At 34.5% G+C, this 24,465-nt stretch overlaps 4 non-coding genes and 1 pseudogene across 4 annotated transcripts; 4 read left to right on the top strand and 1 right to left on the bottom strand.

Annotated features, from left to right (window-relative positions):
- Positions 1 to 225: 225 nt before the first annotated feature.
- Positions 226 to 311, bottom strand: LOC114397804. Its single transcript, XR_003663427.1, has one exon. It is a non-coding gene; the product is annotated as a small nucleolar RNA Z159/U59 (small nucleolar RNA).
- A 1,038-nt stretch (positions 312 to 1,349) lies between these two features.
- Positions 1,350 to 16,944, top strand: LOC114397320 (annotated as a pseudogene).
- A 2,827-nt stretch (positions 16,945 to 19,771) lies between these two features.
- Positions 19,772 to 19,861, top strand: LOC114397811. Its single transcript, XR_003663434.1, has one exon. It is a non-coding gene; the product is annotated as a small nucleolar RNA snoR26 (small nucleolar RNA).
- A 110-nt stretch (positions 19,862 to 19,971) lies between these two features.
- LOC114397812 lies at positions 19,972 to 20,061 on the top strand. The gene has a single exon (XR_003663435.1). It is a non-coding gene; the product is annotated as a small nucleolar RNA snoR27 (small nucleolar RNA).
- A 427-nt stretch (positions 20,062 to 20,488) lies between these two features.
- On the top strand, positions 20,489 to 20,579 carry LOC114397813. The gene has a single exon (XR_003663436.1). It is a non-coding gene; the product is annotated as a small nucleolar RNA snoR27 (small nucleolar RNA).
- The last annotated feature ends 3,886 nt before the right edge of the window (positions 20,580 to 24,465 follow it).

The following is a 24,465-nucleotide window of genomic DNA, read 5'->3' as shown; positions in this document are numbered from 1 at the left end:
ACAAAGATCCAAAAATTAATGGTGATAAAACTATAGAGGAAATGTACAACATCAAATTAAGACAATAGTCAAACAAGCTACATCGTATAATTGAAACATATATGACACAAATGATATTGACAAAGCACAAGGTAGTTATCTTACAACACACAAACAATCATAGATGCATTCAGAATATAAAATCATAACATGCAATCTGAAGAACACAGAAGGATCTTTTCTAAAGCCTTCTCAATTCATGTCTCCAATATTTATCCACATGAAACAGCTCAGAAGAACGAAATTTTGATTTTTTGTTCATCCTAGAAGGAAATTGAAAAAACATGATGGAACTCAATAAATCAAAAGGGGCGTGAATTGGTTTTCAAACAAAACCATACTTTTAAAAATAGAGTTGCAGAAATAAACTTTTCTAAACGGATCATATCACGAAACAAATATGAATCGAATGTAATCAATACTTAATCTATCCTTCCTTAGACATGATCCTTCATTAACTTTCTTTCTTTCAAAATCATAAAACTTGAATCTTTTCAAACCTTGAATGAGTGAAAAATAGGAATCAAGAGACAAAGACACAATCTTTTATACTGGTTTACTCTTTATTTCTACATAAGCTAATCCAATTATCTAGTCCACAACCTGAATTAGATTTCTACTATGCATCAAGAATCCTTACAGGTAATCACAAACAATCTACAATTCCCACCCAGAAAAAGAGACTAAGGCATCCAACACTTGGGCCCTTTTGTGAATATAAGCCTAAGGGAACCTTACTCTTAACCCAAACTAGAAAACCCTATTCTAAGCTCCCTTATGTGGTTACTCATGGCCCATTGGTGTAAATCTTCCCGGTGTTCACTCCCTCGAATTCCCCAACACTCTCAACTATCCACCCCACCATGGAGGAGCCTCCACTACTAAAAAAACTATTTTTTAAGACGTGGTTTCTACAACGGTTCCAATAGACCCGCCTTAGAAAGTATGCCGGTGGCATTTTTGTAAATATGATCTAAAATAAAGGCGGTTTTTTTTAACCCGTCCTTGAATGTAGTGTTCTACGATGAGTTCTTATATAGGCCTGTCTTTGTTTTTTAAAACATTAGGCCAATTATCCACGCGCTCCCCAAACCTCTGAACCTTTCTCTATTTCAGTCTCCTTTTCTCTCTCCAAACCTCTAAACCCTAAGCATCTCCTAACCTCTAGAGCCAATAAAAAAAAACAATGGCGACGTCGCTCTCTGTTTTTCATCTATCTCTCAGCATTCTCTTCATTGCCAAAGCGCTTCCATTATCTCACCCTCCTTTTTCTCTCTCTCCCACTCCCCAAATCCCTACTTTCTATCTCCATGCGCCACCGCACCTTCACCGTCCGCGCCGAATCCCAAAATGGCGTCAACCCCGTTCCCACCCACTACGACTTCAATCTCTTCACCATCGACGTAGGCAGCGACGGGGTTCGAGCCGCTCGCTTGGCCACCAACTATGGTGCTTCTATCGCCATCTGCGAGTTTCCTTTCTCCACTATCTCCTCCGAAACCACCAGAGGTGTCGGCAAAATGTGAGTTTCTGATTTCTTCTGTTTTTTTTTCATTTTCGCTTCTATTGAACTAGGGTTTGTCAATGTGGAGGCTAGTGAAAGAGTGTTTCATGTTTCCGAAGACTAGTTCGTAAGGTTCGGGCTAACCAAGCTTTCTTCAGTTTTCCTTGTCAGTTATCACTTCTTATTTAAAGAAATATTGATTAGGATTTGTGAAACAGGTTTGAGTTGCCGATCCAGCTTTTTTAGGTTACTTCATTGATAAAGGTGTTGTTGTTGCAGCAAAAGTTGTCCTCAAGGTAACAGATCAATTAAGTAATTCATATTGAGGTAATCATTATATATAATTTCTAAATTTGAGAGGTCAAGTTATTTATTGCTTATGTTTGCCATCTCTGTGCGAAGAAATAAAACCAATATGTTTAAGAAATGATAGCCTAGGAAAAGAGTAGAGGCATGCATTAAATATATATACCTATGGTATTGTTCAACTCTAATATGTTTAGAGTTCTATATCTTGTTGTGATGTTGGTAATATTCAGAATCAGTAATTTATGAAAATTGCACGAGACAAATGATAAGTAGTTTTTTTATATAAAAATAATAATTCAATTAATTTTGTTTGCATGTTAAATTTTGTCATTATATGGTAGGCACATCCACAAGAAAAGGTTGGTGTGTTTGTAAGACGAGGTAAATGTGGTTCTCTTAACGTAGTGGAATACAGTGAGTTGGAGCAGTCACTAGCTTCTGCAGTCAATCAAGCAACTGGCCATCTTCGTTTTTTTTTGGAGTAATGTTAGTCTATTCTTCCTATATATAATCTCATTGTTTCTCTTCTCTGGCCATAAGCTTTGAGGATCATTGCCCTTGAAATTGAAAAGAAAAATAATGAAATAGTAGATCTGTCAATATAATTGAAAATGTTGGAGGATAGACAGGGGTTGGGGAAGTTATGCACAATTTAAAATTACAATTGAAAATAATTGACTTTCTTGCATTAGGATTGTTATGTGCATATAACACCTTCTTATTTTATACATCAAAATGTACTTTTCCTCTCTCTTGCATGCATATTATATTATCTTGTATGGTAGAATTTCTCTGATATCACTAATGTTTTGAACAACTGAAATTTTTAATTGCTGGGGCTATTGCTCTGAAGGGCCTTGGAGGGGTTCTTCTCATATTTGGCAGCTCTTTTGGAGCTTTGCTTCTGGTTTGTAGTCAAAATCTTCTCTATGAATATATTGGATTTCATTTTCTTCTCATGTGCTTTATTTTTCTAGTTATAACTCTTAATTTAATTTTTTTTCTTGGTATTAGCTCCTGCACCAGTTGATTGGTACCCCAATCCATTATGATTTTTACAATTATGACAGTGAGGACAAAGAATTTACTCAATTGTTCATCAAATTGACATAGGTCGGAGAAGTGATTTTTTTTAATTTCGAATTTATTTTCATGTGTGCCATATTCAAGCTGTTATTACAATGTGACTTGATGTATTTTTGCACTTGTTCATCAAATATAATTACTCCTTGCAGAACATGGCTCTTTTCGGGGCTTTATTGTTTTTCATTGGCATGAAAAACTCTATCCCTAGAAGGGTACCCAAGAAGGCTCCAAAGACAAAAACCTATTAGTTTTTGCAGCATTGGACCCCTTTCATTGGGGGCTGTTGTTTCCTGGTTCTTCATCATATCCTTTCCAATCTGCCAGGATTTAGGTTGAGTACTCTCTGGGTTCAGAATCAATCTTCCTCCCTTAGAGTTTGGTAGTTTTGGCTTCACTTGGATTAAATTATTGGCTATTATTATTTTTGTATGATCTGTGTTATTCTGCAGGCAAGGTTATTCAGCCTGTGTTAGCCATGAAATTTGGTTATGATCTTCTAGAATGGAAAGCTAGGGGTTGATGAGTTCTTGCCCTGCATGTTAGGAACCTAGAAATGAGTTGAGGTTTTGGTAAAAAAGGGAAAAGAAAGGAAGAGAGTAAGAATACTTTCGTAGTGTTTATTTCCAAAGGTTTCCCTTCAATTCTGTGAACTTAGCTATGATGATGAGCAAGTCTGATGACCAAACGCGTAATATTGTTCACTCTATTGTTAGGTTGGGATTGAATTAGAAAGAAACTTTGAGGGTAAAGCATCCAATCTTGTGGAGTGCTCTGGAAAATCAACCATGAATGTTGCTACTCTTGTTGCACGTCATTTTCCTGGTATAGCCTTTGTTTCTTCTTGTAGATTTTATTACTCAGCTTCATTTCATGGTATTTATACTTGGTACCTAACTTTTGGGTCGTCCTAAAGTATGAATTTCATTTCAAACATCAAAATAATTTACTTCGATGATAGTAAGTTTGAGTTGATTTATGGGATTGATTTATATATTTATTGGTTTATGTAGGCTTTTTTTTAACAAGTAGTGGAAGCACCTACAAGCTAATTGCTTGTGTCCTATCTTATACTTTTTTTTATACTACAAATATGAATGAGCTCCTAGCGTCCTTCAGCTGTTGTAGTGCTAGACAGGCAACTGCATTTTCATTAACTAATATGTGTGTGTGTGTATGTAAACATGGATTTCAAGATGAAAATTATTTGTTTATTGCAGAATGAATTGGCCTCCCATAGAACAGATGTAGGGAATATATCTTCTTGCTTCCTTGTTTCTTTAACTTATAATAATTTCTAACATCATAATCCAATGAGAAATAACAACCTTCTGAAATAGAGATTTCCTTCATGTTAATTTGGATAGGAGTAATTATATGTCTTGGTAGAAAAATTACAAGTTCATAACATATGTCAACAAAATTATCAGAAAAATAATATAGTATAGCTATTGTTGTTGCAGAGCTATTAGAATATCACTTTATGCTATGATTTTTGTAATCATTAATAATCACGAGCATGTCAAGAACTTGTTTCCTATTCTGTAATATAGGGACCAAATCACGCTGCAGCTTTTGTGCTTAATCATTATAGGGAAGCATTTTTGCACATAATATTGTATTGCTCCATTAACTCTTAATTTAACTAAGCCAAATCCTGTGTTCGGTGATGGTTTCATGCCATTGTCTGCTTTAGAAGAAATGCCAATTAGAGTTGCTATGTCACAAAGTGTGCTTAATGTAATAAGATATTTACCATATTCTCTAAGAAAAGTAAAAAAAAAAAAAAAAAAAAGGTCTGATTACCAAGACTCTTGAGATTAATTATGATATTTATTTTGTACATATTATAAAGATTATTTCTAATTATTTATTAAAACTAATTTCTTTTAGAAAATATAAAAGCATTTAAAGACAAAATTTTCATCTCTACCATTTTTTTCTACTAATGAGAGAGTTAGAATTCAAATATTTAACCTCTTGCTTAAAGGACCTAACTCTAACGTTATTTGAATCAATTAGTTGTTGGGATTAATATTAAGATTATGATTATTTTTTTATACCTAGAAGGTATCTAAGATTTTTATTTGGCATGTAACCAATTTCTCTCGCTCCTAATCATTTTGAAGTACAATAGCACTACCCTGGAGTTAAATATTAACAAAACTGGTTAATATTATTTAATGTTAGATGTTAATTTGTACAGGTCACGAAAAATTTGTATCCAATTTAGCTTTTAGCTATGATGGACATTGTTTGGCATCAGGAGGCTTAGATGGAATTATTAAAGTGAAATTTGGAAGGTAAAAAATTTGAAGGACCTGCAGGGGGCATTGAGGTGAGATTGTTAGTGAAAACAAGGTTTTATTTTTGTAGCTTTTAGTAAAAGAAATATCAACTGGAAATGAAAACAATAAACAAAACAAACCCACCCTTAGTGGCTTAGGTGCCATGAAATCTTTCAGTGGCTTAGGTGGCATCCAAGAGGACACATACTTAGTTTTCTTGGTTTATTTGGTCTGTTTTGATGTAAATCCTCCAATATATTTCTAACTACTAATTTTTTGAGGTTCATTTTTTACGATTCAGATTCAGTTGAATTGTTGAAAGTAAAATCGGAAATTGGTTGCTTCTCATGAGACTAAATAATTGTTTTTGAAGTTTAATGCTACTATCTTCTATGCGAGTAATATGAGTGATTTTATTTTCTGCAGGGGAAAATAAAGCAGACAATGGACAAGGCCTTTTGGGATGGTCGTACGGAAAATGAAGCAGGTGAAAAAAGGTCTTGCATCATATTCTTCTAATGACATATATAAGGAATATGTGTTCTATATAACTACATACATGTATACATGTACAAATTGTTATTTAATTATAAGTTTTTTTTTGTATTGAACTTCTAGCTACTAAAACAAGGTAGCTTTTTGTACTTATTCATTAACTATTTTGATAGCTGAAATTTGACCTGAGTTTATAAATTAAGTCTCATATGAGACATTACCTAAGTACATCATATTTCCATTATGTTACTGGTTAAATTTTGCGAAATTAATAAAAAAAATACCATTCTACATCGGTTGACTGATAATCGATGTAGAAAACCCACATTCTACATCGATTATGACTCCAGAAACGATGTAGAAACCCCACATACTACATCGGTTGCAACTCCAGAAATGATGCAGAAACCCCACATTCTACATCGGTTGCGACTTCAGAAACGATATAGAAACCCCACATTCTACATCGATTGTGACTCTAGAATCGATGTAAAAACCTCACAGTCTAAGACGGTCATTCAACCGATGTTGTAGGGCCTAAGGTTTTCAACGACTCCGGCTACAACCACGCGTTGTAACCGATATAGAAACCCTCTCAAAACCGATGTAGAAGACCTATTTTGTAGTAGTGCTCTGTTATCATCAGGTACAATTTCACTTCCTTGATGGTAAAGTTTCAATTTTTTATTGTTGATTTTGAATATTTACATCGATTTTGAATCTAGGTATTTTTTATTTTCTATCGGGTTTGAATTAGAGAAGAGAAGTGGATCGATAGAGGAGGAGAGTGGAAAACGGAACTCGTATCAATATGTGGGTCGAACCACTTCTGTGAGACCAACTGTTTCGTTTGGTGGAACTAAAGTGAGTGTGGATGAAATTCAATCTGTTGTTGTTGTTGCTTCTTTCGGCTATTATCTTACTTCCCTTCATGGAGCCTTGGTTGGTTTACTTGAACCTGATCCTAGGAGTGTGTGCTCTTGTTCCTGATCCTCATTTCAATTGTGATTATTGCCAAGGTTTTAAATTGTGTTCATGGCTTCAATTTCATCATAATCCTTGACATTGTGGGAAATTGATGTGACTATTATTAAAAAAATATTCATAAATCCTGGATATTATTAAATAAATTCAGTATGTCCTAATATTTTAATCTCCATTTTTTTGTCCTACGCTTCCTCAGCCCGGCTATATAAAACTAGCATGCCTAATAACTCACGTGTGATATTTAAAACATTTTCCTGGTTATATCACAAATCTTTTAAATAAACCTTCTTTCAAAATCTTATTTTTCAATTATTAATCTTCTTTTTTTACCAAGTTTAATATTAATAAGATTAATAAATATTTATTTGTTTCAATGCAACAATAAATTTCTATTTTTAATAAGTAGTTTGGAAGGACAATAATATGTTAATATATGCAAACAATTTGCGTTCGATAAATGTTATGATTATTGTGATTATTTTTTTACAGGAATTGTTAAATATCAAAAACTTATTACACAAAATCCTATTTTTAGTCGTCTCATTTCCTTACATTAGCAATGGAAGACAAAAAGATTCAATATCTGTTGTTTTTTACTTTTAACTATTTTCATCTTTGAGTGGATGGATAGACATTCAATTAGCTTTCTTATAGCAGATAGGCTCAGAGCGGATACGACAAGACCACTTATTCACTCAGCAACAACAACATATTCAATAATTAATGTAGATTCGAGATTGGATTGAGATAAGGCCAAGTCTGGATTGAATGCATATCTCCTGTGTACCTTTTGAAATATTTTGAAAATAAACATTTTTTTCAAAATACTTCAATTTTTATAGATGAGATGATCAATAAATGATTACAGACAAATAAAAAGAGAAATGGAATGACATAATTTAGAAATAAATTCATCATCTATGACATCTACTCATCCTGTGATTCCAAATCAATAGACTTATTAATCAACTCATGAATTGAGTAAATTAATCACACGATAATGAAAATCTTTCATATTATTTGATATATTATTCTAGAATAGAATTCAATTTCTACTAGAAAGAAAAATGAATATTATTTCAAAATCCAATTATTATATTCCTTCTGATGTTTTTTATATCACTTTGTTATTCAACAATCCAAAAGTTTCTTTTTATCAAGTTATGTTTTCTTCTAATTAAAATAAAAATTGTTAAAAGTTTTATGGTATGAAAACAAAAAGCCTAACACTAAAATAAGACTGTGAAGGCTCTCAACCACATGGATAGTTTAATGTGTTGATCAATGTCTAACCCTGAGATGTGGATCATCCAAAATTGCAAACAAATGTGGCTGAAGAAGCCACAATTGTGGTCACAAATACTCCAAAAACCTTGATGTTGTGGTTGAAATTACAGCCATGGACCGGTTTTAAACCTTTGATGATTGGTTTTGATCTTGTTCCTGATTTTGATTTGCATCACTGGTTCATGTAAATGTTGCCTCAGCTTTGTTTTTTGTTGTTTAATGATTAAACAATCATTGTACAACTAGCATTTGAGTTTGAATTGGGAGAAATTGCTTGTTTTTCTTTAACAATGTCTTCTATAATAATTATAAGACAAATGGAGAGTTGCTAGGTTTTCTTGTTTAAGTTTATTACAGAAGATATTTTGCATGTATGTAAACCTAGATGTTGAATACATTATTAGTTGTTACAGAGCAAACTCTTGTTTATCAGAGTGGATATGGAGGAGATTATGGTGGACCCATACCCCAATTCCAAAGGTATAATCACCTAGAATGAGTCTATGAAAGATATATTTCAAGTAACTTCTCATATTGAAACTAGGTTGTGCATGAAGCTATTTAATGTTTTGGTTTTGTGGTCTAAAAGAATTAATAGTTGGTTTTATTCTACACGAATTTAAACCTTATTGTGACAAAAATTAGATGTTGAAAATATAATAAATATAAAAGTATGGACTGGCAAAAAATGTTTTTTAAAGAACGATAGCCAATCACTTTAGATAAAAGTGACATTATGCATTAGACTAAAGAAGCTACGTGATAGATCAACACACCATCAAGCTGCTAACTCTATGAATTGTTGATATTATGTGGATAGATCTTGGCTAGTCTCTCATACAACTCTTGGCTTAAAGCTTTATGAATAAACCTGGAATGATTGATTCAATTATTATGAAGAGGTTATTTACTTTGAATTGTAAAGCATAAAAATTATAGTTGCAAGGGGCTTTTTAGGTGGTAGCTTTCTGAGTGATGAGGGGGTATAGCCATGACTTCAGGGAAGAAAAAAGAAACTAAGGTATATGGAGTTTGATATTAAAGGGTTGATTTAGGTCTCTTTGATTAAATATGGCCTCCATGGAACCAAGGTATCTTTTGCTACCTGAAAATGTGTAGGTAAATATATCTAATCTGGGTGGTGGTCTTTTGCAGCATTCATTTGGAATCATGCACAAGTATACAACTCAAATCAACTTATTTATATACTAGAGTCTATTTGTTGTGGAAATGTTCCAATTCATAAAGATATATTACTACTCCCTTTTGCACTTAAGAAAATAGCAATAGCTCTAAAAATTTTAAAGGGGAGAGGAATTAACGGGGTTGAGCAAGATAAACTTTTCATCACAATTGACTTCATTGGAAAGAACTTAAGTCCCACAACTATTAGAGATGGTGCAAAGATAAAATATATAAGTGGGGAAAACCCTTGTAGAAGCAAGCTTCATGATGATGAATCAAGTATGAGTCAAGTAGTTTTGATGATGACAAAAAGCCCAAAAGAACCCAAAAGAATGATTTCAAGAATGAGTCAACAAGTTCAAGATCAAGATTGATTTCAAGATTCAAGAAAAGACATCAAGAAGAATCAAGATTCAAGAGAAGAAATCAAGAAGCAACAAGTCAAGACTTCACAAGGGAAGTATTGAAAATGATTTTTCAAAAACCAAACATAGCACAATTTTGTTTTAAAAAGAGTTTTCTCAAATTTTTATAAGTTACCAGAGTATTTTCTCTCTAGTAATCGATTACCAATTTCCTGTAATCAATTACCAGTGTTAAAATTTGATTTCAAAAAGCTTTTAACTGAATTTGCAACGTTCCAAATGATTTTTAAATGGTGTAATCGATTACAATATATTGGTAATCGATTACTAGTGTATCTGAACGTTGAAATTCAAATTCAATTGTGAAGAGTCACATCTTTTCTTAAAATGCATTGTGTAATCGATTACATGATTATGGTAATCGATTACCAGTGACAAGTTTCGAATAAAAGGTCAAGAGATGTAACTCTTGACATGATTTTCTCAAGGTCATAACTCTTCCAATGGTTTTCTTGACCAAACATGAAGAGTCTATAAAAGCAAGACCTTGACTTGCATTCAAATAACTTTTGAACTTCTTTGAACAACTTTTAAGAAATCTTGAAACCTTTCCTACTCATCTTTCTTCTTCTTCTTCCTTTCCCAAAAAGCTTTCTAAGTTTTCTGTTTTTCCAAACCTTGTTCTTCTGTAAGTGAAAATTATGTATAAAACAAAAGTGTGCTATATCTTTTCATTCTCTTCTCTCTTTGCCAAAAAGAATTCAACAAGGACTAATCACCTGAATTCTTTTTGTGTCTCTCTTCTCCCTTTTCCAAAAGAACGAAGGACTAACCGCCTAAATTCTTTTGTGTCTCCCTTTTCCCTTTTCAAGAGAATTCAAAAGGACACAGTTTGAGAATTCTTTTGATTCTTCCCTTTCCCTTAAACAAAAGATTTCAAAGGACTAACCGCCTAAGATATCTTTTGTTTCCCCTTACAAAGATTCAAAGGTCTAACCGCCTGAGAATTCTTTGTCTTAACATATTGGAGGGTACATCCTTTGTGGTACAAGTAGAGGGTACATCTACTTGGGTTGTTGTAACTGAGAACAAGAAAGGGTATATCTCTTGTGGATCAGTTTAAGTGGAGGGTACATCCACTTGGTTGTTCAAAGAGAACAAGGGAGGGTACATCCCTTATGGATCTTTGCTTGTAAAGGATTTTACAAGGTTGAAAGAAATCTCAAGAACCGGTGGTTGCTTGAGGACTGGATGTAGGCACGGGTTGTTGTCGAACCAGTATAAAATTCTTGTGTTTGTCTTCTTCTTCCCTACACTTTTTAATTTCAGCTGTGCACTTTAATTATCGCTTTTACTTTTGGTTAAGTTTCTTTTTCTATTCTTTACTTTCTTAAATTAGTAGTAAAAGCCTAATTGAATCTAGTAACATTAAGAATGATGATTTTTAATTAGTCAAGGTACATTAATAATTAATTCAACCCCCCCCCCCTTCTTAATTATTCCAAGGCCACTTGATCCAACAACCCTCATCCATGAGTTAGTTTTGGGGGTTGAGTTAAGTCCAAATCCATATTAAGATAATATCAGAGTCTATCATAGATCCATTACACGATTCACCTACCATGTTATCTATGCAACCAAACCCAAAAGTATTGAGCGTGAGGGGATGTATTGGAAAAAAAACTCAAGTTCCTTATCGACTAGGGATAGTGCAAACATAGGATATATAAGTAAGAGACAACCATCATTCTATGAGTTAACTTTTGAGGTTGAGGTTGGGTTAAGTTCAAATCCACATTCTAAGAGACTTCATTGAAATATTTACTAGATTGTCTTCTTTCCTCTAATAGGTCATGGAATTGGCAATGCATTTTTTGGTTGAATTTGAATTTTTTGGTTGAATTCCTCTAATAGATCATTGAAATATTTACTATCTTTCCACATGCAACTATCTTTAAAATGCATGCCTTTTGATAAAGGCCATTATGATATGAATTTCTCAAGTTCAATATTCCAGTTCTATATTGGCAAATAATCTTGTTAACTAGGTCATTCACTTTTAGGAAAATCTTGGATGAAGTAGAGATACGAGAATTGCTCATTGATCATGTTGGTCATCGTTGCTGTTGGGGTTTCCATCCTGCTCAAACATGGAGGATTCATCAAGTGGAAGCCTATAATTGATACGTGCAGGAAATTAAAGAGCTGGTTTCGAGGGTCCAGCACCTCTTGAAGAAGAAGAAGAGAAGAAGATAACACTTGGAATTCGAGGACCAAGCAACCTCCTAAAGCAAGGAGAAAGGAAATTCTAGATTTTATTTTCACTGCCTCCCAAAGGAAAGCACCTTCATACATATATAAGGTTGAGTGCTACGGGACAAGCTCCCGACAACACTAACAAAAAGATAAGCAAAATCACAAAACATCCTAACAGAATGATAACAATATTATTCTTTTCTAACAACCTATTTATCTAAATAGCATGTTTTGCTTCCTGCTAACCATGCTACAGTTAATCCTTCAAGTAGGCTGGTGGTGCAGTCTCCCTTTTGGGCCTTGTAGCCCTTGCTTCTTGCAGACCCCCCTGGTGGTGCAGTTGTATCATTCCCTAGCCCATCAAAAACACCTTGTCCTCAAGGTGTTAGGGCTTCAACAACTAGTTGGTGCTTGCATGCAACCATGGTAGGTCCATGGTATTTAGTTCCTATCTTAAACAACGTCATGTTTCTCCCTTCGAGAGCTTTGTCATTAGGAGTTGTTACATGGTCATACAGAGCAACAGTACCGACGAGCTTGTTGCATGAAACAGTGGCACGAGTGTGGCAGAGATCGGGAAGGTAGGCAACAGGCATGGGACGTGGAGTCGACAAGGGTGCGGTGAATGGTGCATGGTTATATGACATGGAGGGGCAGTCAGAATGGACGGCGGAGGCAGCATGGACGGCGGAGGTGGCATGGATGACAGAGGTGGCATAGGCGACGGAGTCGGCATGGACAGCGGAGGTGATATGATGGCGGTTGGTGCTTGCACAAGGATGGAAGATGAAAATTGTGGAGTGGGATTGTGAGTGCTCAATCGCTGAAGAAGGTTGTTGATGGTGGTGGCCAAGGTGTTGATGGAAGCGACAAGGTTCAGTTAACTGAGGGTAAGTTTGGCCAAGGCGGTCCTTGCTAGCGATAGATAGTTCAAGGTGGTTTGGCGGGTGTTGTGGATTGTAGTGTTTTGGGCTGGAATGGCAGCCATGGAAGGCAACCATGGGAGCTCTGTTTAGTGAATGCTATGGGTTGCGGTAGTTGAAGCTGGTATGGCAGCCATGGGCTTTCAATGAAAGAACCAAATTGATACGTGCAGGAAATTAAAGAGCTGGTTTCGAGGGTCTAGAACCTCCTGAAGAAGAAGAAGAGAAGAAGATAGCACTTGGAATTCGAGGACCAAGCAACCTCCTAAAGCAAGGAGAAAGGAAATTTCAAATTTTATTTTCACTGCCTCCCAAAGGAAAGCACCTGCATACATATATAAGGCTGAGTGCTGGGGGACAAGCACTAACAAAAAGATAAGCAAAATCACAAAATATCCTAACAGAATGATAACAATATTATTCTTTTCTAACAACCTATTTATCTAAATAGCACGTTTTGCTTCCTGCGTTTTGCTTCCTGTTAACCATGTTGCAGTTAATCCTTCAAGTAGGTTGGTGGTGCAGTCTCCCTTTTGGGCCTTGTAGCCCTTGCTTCTTCAGTACCTCCTGAAGAAGAAGAAGAGAAGAAGAAGAAAGCTAGGGGAAGGAATTTTGTTTTTCTCATTCATATCGCTAGTTATTTACATATGCGTATATATAGGCCTACTGCTAACAGAATTGTGATTTCCAAATCATGTAGGAATGTTCTCACTAACGGAAAATGGTTAGGAATGTTCCCTCAGTAGCAGACAAGCGTTATCCAGCATATCCCCTCTGCCAGCTTAGCATCTTCAACCTCAGACAGGTTTGGAAATCCTCCTTTTAGCCTTTGCTATCTACACCCCCATTTCTGCTGTTGTGGTTCCTTTCTCTGCTATCTGCACCAATATCTGAACCCTCGTTACTGCTGTTATGCTATCATCTCCTTGCACCTCTATCTCTCTATCATTCCACGGCTCTTGCAAAAACACCTTGTCTTCAAGGTGTTAGGGGTTCAACGCATGTCTTCCAAAAGTGATACCGAGATCCCAAGGTTTGTTCCGGCGAGACTCCTCTAGGTCAGCAGCTGGTTGGCGCTTGCATGCAACCATGGTATTCAGTTCCTATCTTAAACAACGTCATGTTTCTTCCTTCCGGAGCTTTGACATTAGGAGTTGTTGCACGGCTATACGGAGCAAAAGTACCGAAGAGTTTGTTGTATGAAACAATGACACGAGTGTGGCAGAGATCGGGGAGGTAGGCAACAGGCATGGGACGTGGAGTCGGCAAGGGTGCAGTGAATGGTTGCACGGGTGTAGGACATGGAAGCACAGTCTAAATGGATGGTGGAGGTGATATGATGTCAATTGTTGCCTGCGCAGGGACGAAAGATGAAAATTGTAGAGTGGAATTGCGAGGGCTCAGTCACTGAAGAAGGTTGTTGATGGTGGTGGTCAAGATGTCGACAGCAACGGCGAGGTTGAGCTGATTGAGTGTAAGTTTGGCAAAAACGGCCTCGAGGAGGTCCTCACTCGCGGGAGAAACTTCAAGGTGGTTTGGTGGGTGTTGTGGATTGCGATGGTTTGGGCTGGAATGGTAGCCATGGAAGGAAACCACGGGATCTTTGTTTAGCGGATGGTGTGGGTTGCGGTAGTTGAAGCTGGTATGACAGCCATGGAAGGCAACCATGGACTCTCAACGAGAGCACCAAATGTTAGAGGTGTTGCATGCCAAGGATATCTAGTTTTCGAGGAACCAATGCCTCCAGAGGTATAAGAGAGAAGAGACCTGAAGAAGAAGAAGAAGAGGAGAAGAAGAAAGCTAGGGGAAGAATTTCTATTTTTCTCATTCATATCGCTGGTTATTTCATATGCGTATATATAGGCCTACTGCTAACAGAATTGTGATTTCCTAATCATGTAGGAATATTCTCACTAACGGAAAATGGTTAGGAATGTTCCCTCAACAGCAAACAAGCGCTATCCAGCATATCCCCTCTACCAGCTCAGCATCTTCAACCTCAAACAGGTCTGGAAATCCTCCTTTTAGCCTTTGCTATCCGCACCCCCATTTCTGCTGTTGTGGTTCCTTTCTCTACTATCTGCACCCCCGTTACTGCTGTTACGCTATCATCTCCATGCTATCATCTCCCTGCACTTATGTCTCTCTATCAGTAATGTTTATGTAGGAACTCTAGATACATTTATAGAGGAAAGAGAAATCATAAGAGAGACAGAACCATACTTTGGTGGCAGTATTGACGGAAAGGATAATGGACCTGAAGTTGGTATTTGGGAAGTTGGTATTTGTGAAATGTAATGGCAAGGGAAAGATTCCTTGTGTGACTTATGGATCTCGTGGACAATTAAGTGGGCAACATGTAATGGGAGTGGTTCTCTTCTAGCACGCAATCTTGCCATTATTAGATGGTATGTCAATCTGGCTGTGTCTAATCATACCTTGCCTCATTTTGTACCTTTAATAGGTATGAGGAGTGCATAATTATAATCAAACTTGTACATAATTATAATATATTATCTGGAGGTAGAGCTTTGAATTGTTTTGATGGGAGAGTTGTTTAACATAGATTTGAGATCCATTAAACATACAAAATCTAATTGAGAAAAGTAGTACCAGAGGTTCCCATGATGGTTCGAAGTTGAACTTGATTGAAATAAAAATTCTGATGTCCTCGTTTACACAATAAAAATTCAAGCCAAAACCCAGAAGATGATAGAAAGGAGGAAATCAATTGAAATAATACAGAGCAGAGTTTTTAGAAAATGGATCGTTATATATAGTTGAATGGTCTTTGTTTATCCATGACCATGATAAAAATATTTGTACTGTTTAAGTAGTGACTCCAAATATTAGTTAGGGGGCAAGGCCTGTGTCACTTTGATGTGTGGGCATTACTGCTCAATTCCTTGTGCAGAATTGCAATCTGTCACTAGAATTATTGTAGACTAGGTTAAATATTGTAAACTTACAAAACATCAAATGCAACTTTTAATATTATCTCCCTCTCATACATAAGAAACAATTAATTAATTTATCAAAACCAATAAAAATAGTTAGATTAGTTAATTTGTCATAAATTTTAATTTTATTCTAAGAATATCTATGATATTAAATGATTAAAGATATGATTATATTTCAAAAGATAATTTTTCAATAAATGAGTGTCTTGTTTTGTTGATAGTTCAATAAATACATTAACTTTTTTGGGGAAAAGAAAATAATCATTAGGTGTAAAAAGGAAATTTAACAATATAGTAATCTAAGGTTTCTTGTAATTAGGATCAAGAAACTGTTATCTTTTGTTTCTTATAAATATTGGACCAGAATGGTACTATATAATCTTTGTTTAAGAGATTCCTAAGGCATCCAGTTTCATGGTATGCTTAATATTGATTCCCTTTAGTGCAATGCTAAAGGAACACGTGTTTGTGCTTTTTACAGGAAGACACTTTCAACTCGGAAAGTAAATGCAACTAGTGGAGCAGCATCAGTACCAGATGATGTTTCCCATAGATCCAAAGGGGTTCAATTGTGCAACACTAAGGCATACCAATGCACTCCAACCTTCTTTGCAGATTCTTATTTTCTCAACAAATTCTCTTCTGAAGTCATTGCAGAAAGGGCTCAAGTACTTGCCACTGCAACAGTCATATGTGAAAAGCACACAATCTCAGTATTGCCAGTAACTCGTGTTACCATGTCTCAATGTTATGTCCTAGTATTCGAGAACTAGGAAAACTCCAGAAGAAAGAAGAGAATTGAGAGGAAAGATTTCTGTTATGGCTTGTGTTCTTTTCCATTTACAATGGCATCTATATATATAAGGCAAAATTACACAAGTTATTCTAATTCCTTTCTATACAGGGCAAGATTTTAACGGAAATGGATTCTGCACTATTCTTGTCTGCAACAAGAATCTCGTTGACCAATCACAAATTGCCAGCTCAGCGATGGTTTCTGTTAGAGGTTACGAAATCCTCTAAGTACTGAGGTATGCGCAACTGGTATGAACATTGGTCTGCTCTTTGCTAGTGTTGGTCTGCACCTTGTCTGCTGCTTCCTTGCTCTGTGGTTGCTTCATAACACTCAGCGTCGGCAATCCTTTAGTTTCTACATCATAGAATATGGCAGAGAGGTGTATTTGAAGGATTATTACCCTGCTAGATATTGTTGGGGCCTGTGTCCTTGTTTGGAGTTGTTGAAGTTGTAATGTTGAAACTTTTCTTCCTTGCAGCATTGGGCAGTTGCAAAGGTTTCATCTACACATTAGTGAGTTGTGTGTTTGTTCGGTTTGGTAATAACACAAGCAGATTTCAGGGTTTGAGGGCTGTGCATATGAACTTTATGATATGAAAAAATAGGTTATATATTGACCATGTAAAATAACTAACGAATTATCATATATTACCGTAAGTTTGTTAATTTTTAAAATAACTATTTTAAAAGTCATATCAAGATTGATTTTTAATTAATTAATAGTGTGAAGATTTTATACCGGCAGTGCCATTAATTGGCTTGTATGGATCACAGCTATGAGGTTATATTTATGAAGGCTAGATTCAAGTTGAGTGTTGATGGTGAATTCTTTGATGTAAATGTGAATTATTTAAATAAAAGACAAGCCCCCTCAGTTTTCTCTTAATCACTCATTAGCTTGTTTGTATCATTTTCCTTAGGTACCCAAGACTAGTAGTAACTCAAACAGAAAATTCATTACGAGTACTTGGTTTGATCATAAATTTCAGCTCAGGATCTGTATTTTATCTTCTTTTTTTCATAAAAAAATCGTCATCTAGTAGGAATTCTAGCTCGTTCTATTAAAGCTTCAATGTTTGCTTCATTCCTTGATTTCTCGTCTGCATGGAATGGAAGTATAATAGCAGGTTCAAGTCTAAAATACTAATCTTCCAAACTTGTATTAGGTTAAAGTCCAAAATACAAGTCTTCCAAAAGATAATGAAGCAAGCAAAGATGTAGTACAAGGAGAATCAAGTTAGCAAATACTCAAACATGCTTGTATTTTCAATTTTTTGAGTCAAATCAATCGATAATGCTAATTTCAAGAACTCATGTTTGTCTTAGTCTCTGGAGCTTTTTTCTTTCTGAAAATAACACCAATTTTAAAACTAAATTAATTCTTTACTTACAATTTCAACATAAAAGGACAAAATAATTAACTATAGCATTTAACAATATTTAATCATATATATATATATATATATATATATATATATATATATATATATATATAAACAAGGATTTATTCTATGGGATGATATTATGACTCCTTCATATTCATTTTCTCCAAATAATTCAATTAATTCAGATTTTATATTTATTCTATTTTCAATAGAATTAAATAAATCAATTATAATACACAATAATAGTATAAATTAAAATATTCAGATTTATATTTATTTTTTTAATTTTATATAATAGATTAAGAATCATGTAAATTGATATGATATATTTTTTGTTGATTAAAGTAAAAATTTGAAAAATATTTTATTACAGCTATATAATGAAATATAGTAATTATCGTGAAAAGTAAATTTTATGTGAATACAACTAATAGAGTTGTTTATGCTATTTTTTAAATTTTTACAAGTAAAATTTAAATCAATTCACATAGATTTATTTTACTATTATGAAATATATATGCACACAATTTTAATTGATTTTCTAATAAACAAATTTAAACCAACATTAATTTATTCTATATATTTACTAAATACTATATATTATAATTTAAAAAGTTTTAAATTTATCACAATTGTATATATAAAATATATTTAAATATTTATTGACATATATACTAATATGTACTTATTAAAATTTAAATTAAATAATTTTATTAAAATCTAAATAATATAAAAATTACTATTATAAATTATAAAATATGAATTTAACATCTGTGGCTAACTAAGCTAGTTATCTTACAAAGTCCGAATTATTTTTAACTTAGAAAACATATTTTAATAAACATATTTGAAGTGAGATGATATGTATAATCTTATATTATAAATTTTTGGAGTGAGTACTTTCTTCATTATCTCATTTAATTTTTTTAACATTTTTCTCTCTCTTTAATATGTGTATTTCTCACATTACCTTAGCAATTAGAAAAGAAAAAAAAAAGAAAGAAAGAAAACTCTTATTTGTAAAAAAAAAATTAATTATCTATTTTTCTTGGAGAAAATAGGTTATGCTCAGTGTAAAATAGTTTTTGATAATCATTTCATCACAAATCATCATATATAATAAAATGAGAACACACATCAGTCAAATATTTTATTTTTGTTACATATTTTTTTTACAACATTTGTGACATATTTGTTAAACGCTTGTTTTTATGTATATTCTTTTATTTATCTCTATCTCTAAATTCTGTAAAAGAAATCTTTACTCTAAATTAAATTTCAACGGTTCATTTTTTTTCTTTAAAAGAATGTCAATAATTTAAAAATAATTTTTGTTATCGTATTTTTTATTATTTAGACTCGAACTCCAAATATTATATATGAGATTCAAGTGTAATTTCACTCAAACATATAATATTAGTATTTAAATTATTTATTATAAATATAAAGTAGAATTTATATATCAAAAATAATGTTTTTATAGTTTTCATTATAATGAAACTTATATATTTTAAATATTTATTATTACAATTTTTATTAATATAAAATAAATATTTGTCGTATATAATTTTCATACTTTTTAAGCAAATTTTACATGCCAAAATACTATAATTAGATTCTTTTGACAGCAAATGCTATTGCTTTTAAAGTTCAACAATGACACGAAAAAGCCCAAATTTCCGTTGTGAAGAAAACGGAAAATGAAGGCATCATCCAAAGGCTTCAAACAAAACCCTAGGGTTCTACGCGCTTCTTTAAATTCTCAGAACACTAACGCCGCAGTCTTAATTGTTACACTAGAAACCTCGTCCCCTTCATTTCCGTCTTAGATTCATTCGGAATTCCAAGAATCAAATCTGAGGTTCAAACATGCGATTCTGTCTTTTACTTATTCTCGTCTCTGTTTTTGCGAGCATCAGTGATGAGCAATTCCAATGTTATCCTTGCACTTTGATTGCCAGTGAAGAAGCTAATGGGGAATGGTTACTCTGAGATGCTCTTTCTGCAATCTCTCTCTTTATTCTTTTTCTAAAAATTTCAGCTTTTTGACCTATTCACACCCGAAAATTTTGATTTTTTTTTTTTTTTTGCATTTTAGTTGGTTGGATTTATGGATCGGTGATGTTTATTTTAAACGGCGTTATCTATCCGAATCTTCCCAAAGGAATTGAAGATAACCATATATTGCTGAGATCCATTGATGTTCTTATTGGATTTATGTTTTTTTTTAATAAACCACGTTATTTCAATGTGATGTGAATCTATATGATTGAGCCTGATAAACATCCTTTGCCCCTACTATGACTGCATTTTTTTATTTGATATGGTTTGGTTTCTTCCACTGGTAGAGCTTCAGTTCGAGGTTTTAAATTGTGGTTGTTGCGATTTTGTTGTACAAACATTGACATTGTGGCCTAAATCAAGGTCGCACACCATTTTAAAAAAAAAAAAAAACTTGTTTTAAGCTTTGAATGGGTATTGAATATTGTTTGTATCAGCTATGGATTTTACCAGCTGCAGAGTTCTGTTGTGTATTTTGTATATTTATTCTATTTAGATTTGTGTTCCTATGTATTTAGTTTTTTTTAAGCCTATTAGTGCTTAAAGCATGTATCGTGGGAAATATATGGGATCTGTGATGGTGTTCAGAGACTGCGTTATCTATCTGTAGTTTCCTCTAAGGAACTGGAGATAATCGTAATTTACTGAGATCTTGCTTGGCTAGTAGTTTCCTCAATTCATTGTGCATATCTGGTTGGTATAACATCTGCTTAACAATCAAGCATTTCTTCAAGGTGCTTAATCTTATTAAATTATTAATCTAATATCTGTAACGATATTACATTCTTGAGTTTGAGTTTCTTCTGTAACAAAAAAAAAACAGATTTGAGTTTCTTGTGTTGGCTTGCAAAATGATGGTTTGAATAAAATTGTAATGCAAATGCTGATTTAATTTTATCGGCCAAACAATGAGAGAAAGTGGTATAAGAAATACCACTTACAGGTGCAGCATAACTGTAGTACCAAATCAGGTCCAGAACCACAAAAGTTATGAAATATTTAGGTGATAATATCTCATAAATAGAGGCAGTAACCGATGTGAGGTATGACCACCCTAGTGCAGAAGACATATAGTCCCAGTTTTACTGTCATCTGCACACCAATTGGCATTCCCTATCATTGTGGTTTCACTGACTAACACTCCATACCAGCAGGATTATAGCGAGATTAGCACACCCTCCAAACAGCAACCGTAATGGGACAAAAAGCACCATACTCTACAAGATGGAATCTGCTGTTCTTAACTAGCAAAGATTGCAAGCACTATGCCAAAAAAGAGTTCCAGCCATGCCACGAAAATGTACAGGATTTCACTCTTGCTCTACTCCATTGCTAGGACCGTATTTGAACAAGTTCCATCACTCTCCAAGTCTCCCCCGATCTGGTTGGCCATTATTGAAAACAATTTGATTTCTATGAATCCATATAGACCACAATACTGATAAATGTATACATAACTAACAATATTAATACTAATAATATATCATGACCGTATGAAAGCTTATGACAGTTTGTAGACCCCACGTTGGACATAGTACGTATGAATGTCTTGGAAGCCATCTCCTTGGAGGAAACATGAAATATAGCTACGTTGGTGGTGGAGAATTGATGATGTTTTGAATGTTTGCTGATTGTAGATTTGGGCTTGAATTGATGAGGAAGAATGTGATGGCAAAAATAAAATGCTTGGGTGAGGTTGCTTTGTGTCAAAACCCATCACAGAAACAACGAATCCACCAGATCCATTGTGTTCCACGTCAACCAATGCCATGCATCACCACCAAATCTAAGCCCGAGGCACCACCAAAAAAGCCGAACATGATGCACCAACACGAAACCATTGTTCAACATGATCTTTTAGGAGGAAGAAGGATGGTGTGGTTGCGGTTTAGGATTATTGGTAGTCGAAGAGAAGAAGACCTCAAAGAATCATGGTGGTTTGCAATAGAAAGAAGGGGAGAGAGAAGGAAGAAAAAAAAAAGGAGAAAGGTGGTGGTAAGGCGTGGAAGGTGTACCATAACACCATGGAATGAGATCAATCTAAAGGGTATTAATTTTGTTGCATCATACACACAAATTATTTTTTCCTTGTAGCTTGTTCCTAATTTTACATAGTATAAAAAGGACATAAGAGATATACCATTATTTTAAAGTTTACCACATGATAATGTACCCCCTCCCCCCTTTCAACCTAATAATAATGATAATAAAGATAATATTACCATAAAATTATCTTACCAAAATAATAATATCATCATATTATAAGGCCCATTAAAATATGATGGGATTCTTGAGGTGAAGTTTAAGTGTTCATTATAATTATTGTTCTTATTTTACTATATTGAATGATATCTAATTTAAGCGTTGGGATACCTTTGTAGGTACCCATCCCCTCGACACTTGGAGGAAGGCAATTCGGCACAACAAATGAGAATTACAATTGTACTATTGGACAAGTACATTTTGGCATCCATCATGGGCCAAGTGAAAATTTCCTACAACCTATACGTAATGGTAATGATAAAGAGCCAGGTGAACACGAAAGGTAGTGTTAACATAGGAGCATAGAGCATCACCAATGCACACTCTGTGCACAATAAGCACATGATCAACCACTCGAACGCAGTTGAAGAATTACAGGTCGAGTTGGAGGCCTTGAAAAAATGTCATGTGGAGGAATATAGACCTTTTGGCAACAACAAGCAACACTCCAAAACCAACGACAAGACCCAACTTGGAGACCAACCCATCATATGAAAGGAAACTAAGGTATCCCAGACCCACCTAACACCACTTGTATGCCCACGGCTAGTGAGGTACAAGGATAGTTAGCAAGGGGAGACACCATGCGCTTTGGTGGTTCGTACCTCAGTAATGAAAACCATGGTAACTAGAACCTAAAGGCATCCCATCGTCGATGGTATCACGGAAGCACCCCCTCCTTCTTGGAAGGGTCTCAAGATGGACAAATATGATGGTACCATGGATCCGAACGAGCACTTAGATGTCTATCTTACCCAAGTCAACCTATACACAAGTAATGACTATATTTTATGCTGAATCATCCCAACTTTGTTAAAGGGGCCGACATTGAGTTAGTTCACAAAACTTCCTTTGTACTCCATCGATTTGTTTGACACCTTGGCACCCTGGTTCGACACTCAATTTGCTACTAGTCGACCCCATCACTTGACTTTCATGGCACTAGTCAATATCAGGCAAGACAAGAAGGAGCCTCTCAGAACGTTCATGGAAGGTTCAACAAGGTCACCCTCTATTGGAGGATTGGACTCAGTGTTGCCTTACACCATTGGACCATAGCCTTACAACAAAGGCCTTTTCGTGAATAGCTTATATAAGAAGTCGACGTCATATATGGATGAGTTATGCCAAAGGGTGGCTAAGTATATGCAGATGGAAGAGTTGGCCAAGCTTCGACATCAGACGTGGGCTGAACAAGTTGGTGAGAGAAAAAATGCTAATAAAGAAGGGAAGAAAAGGAACCGAGACGGGTCCAAGGAAAGAGGTTCCCCACAACCAACGTATTCCAATACACAACCTTGAACACCAATCGCAAACAAGTTCTCAAAGAGGCGTTTAGCTCGAAAATCATGCGAGCACCTCAAAGGCATCCACTCCCCCAAAGGCTGATTAGCGGAAACATTATAACTTTCACGAGAACTACAACCTGACCATTAAAGAGTGCAAAACTTAAAAGATAAGATAAGATATAAAACTAATAATTATATGATGAGATAATAATAATAATAATAATAATAATAATAATAATAATAATAATAATAATAATAATAATAATAATAATATAAAGATAATATTACCATAATATTATCTTTCCAAAATAAGGTCAAAATATATTTTTCGTTCTCATAAATATAAAAATGTTTGGAATTCATTCCTGCAAATTTATTAGTACATTTTGTGTCCTCACAAAATGAAAATGTCTTTTTTTGGCTTGGAGCAAGGTTTAGACATCCAAACTTATATAAATTGCTTTTTTACATCGATTATATGCACAACAAAAACGTCACATTTTATATTGATTATATGCATGACCAATGTAAAAAAAGGTCACATTTACATAAGTTATATATATAACTGATGCCAAAAGTCATCATCATAGGTTCAGATATCTAGACCTACATGCAGGACAAAAGATGATACATTTTAATTGTATGAGAACAAAACATGTAATAAAAATTTTCCAGGAACAAATCCCGAATATTTACATATTTATGCAGACCAAAATACCCCCTACCCCCTTAGACACTCGGAGGAAGGCAACAATCACAAATGAGAACCCTAGGCTACACAATAAAGAAGAGTTACAATCATACCCTCAGATAAGTACAGTTAGAAATTACTTACCCTACACCCTAGTGATAGATACTAGGTAGGTTATATCAAAGATAACTGTCCATTTAACTAACCACGACCATCTAACTAATCAACAACTAATTACATGCGGTAATAATTACACAAAAGTTTATCACACCGAATGCTCTGCCAAGTTTTATTTTGAAA

This window comes from Glycine soja, chromosome 18, assembly GCF_004193775.1.
Source record: "Glycine soja cultivar W05 chromosome 18, ASM419377v2, whole genome shotgun sequence".
Taxonomy (NCBI): domain Eukaryota; kingdom Viridiplantae; phylum Streptophyta; class Magnoliopsida; order Fabales; family Fabaceae; genus Glycine; species Glycine soja.
The sequence above is the reverse complement of the archived record's forward strand: the minus strand, read 5'-3'. Positions and strand labels throughout refer to the sequence as shown.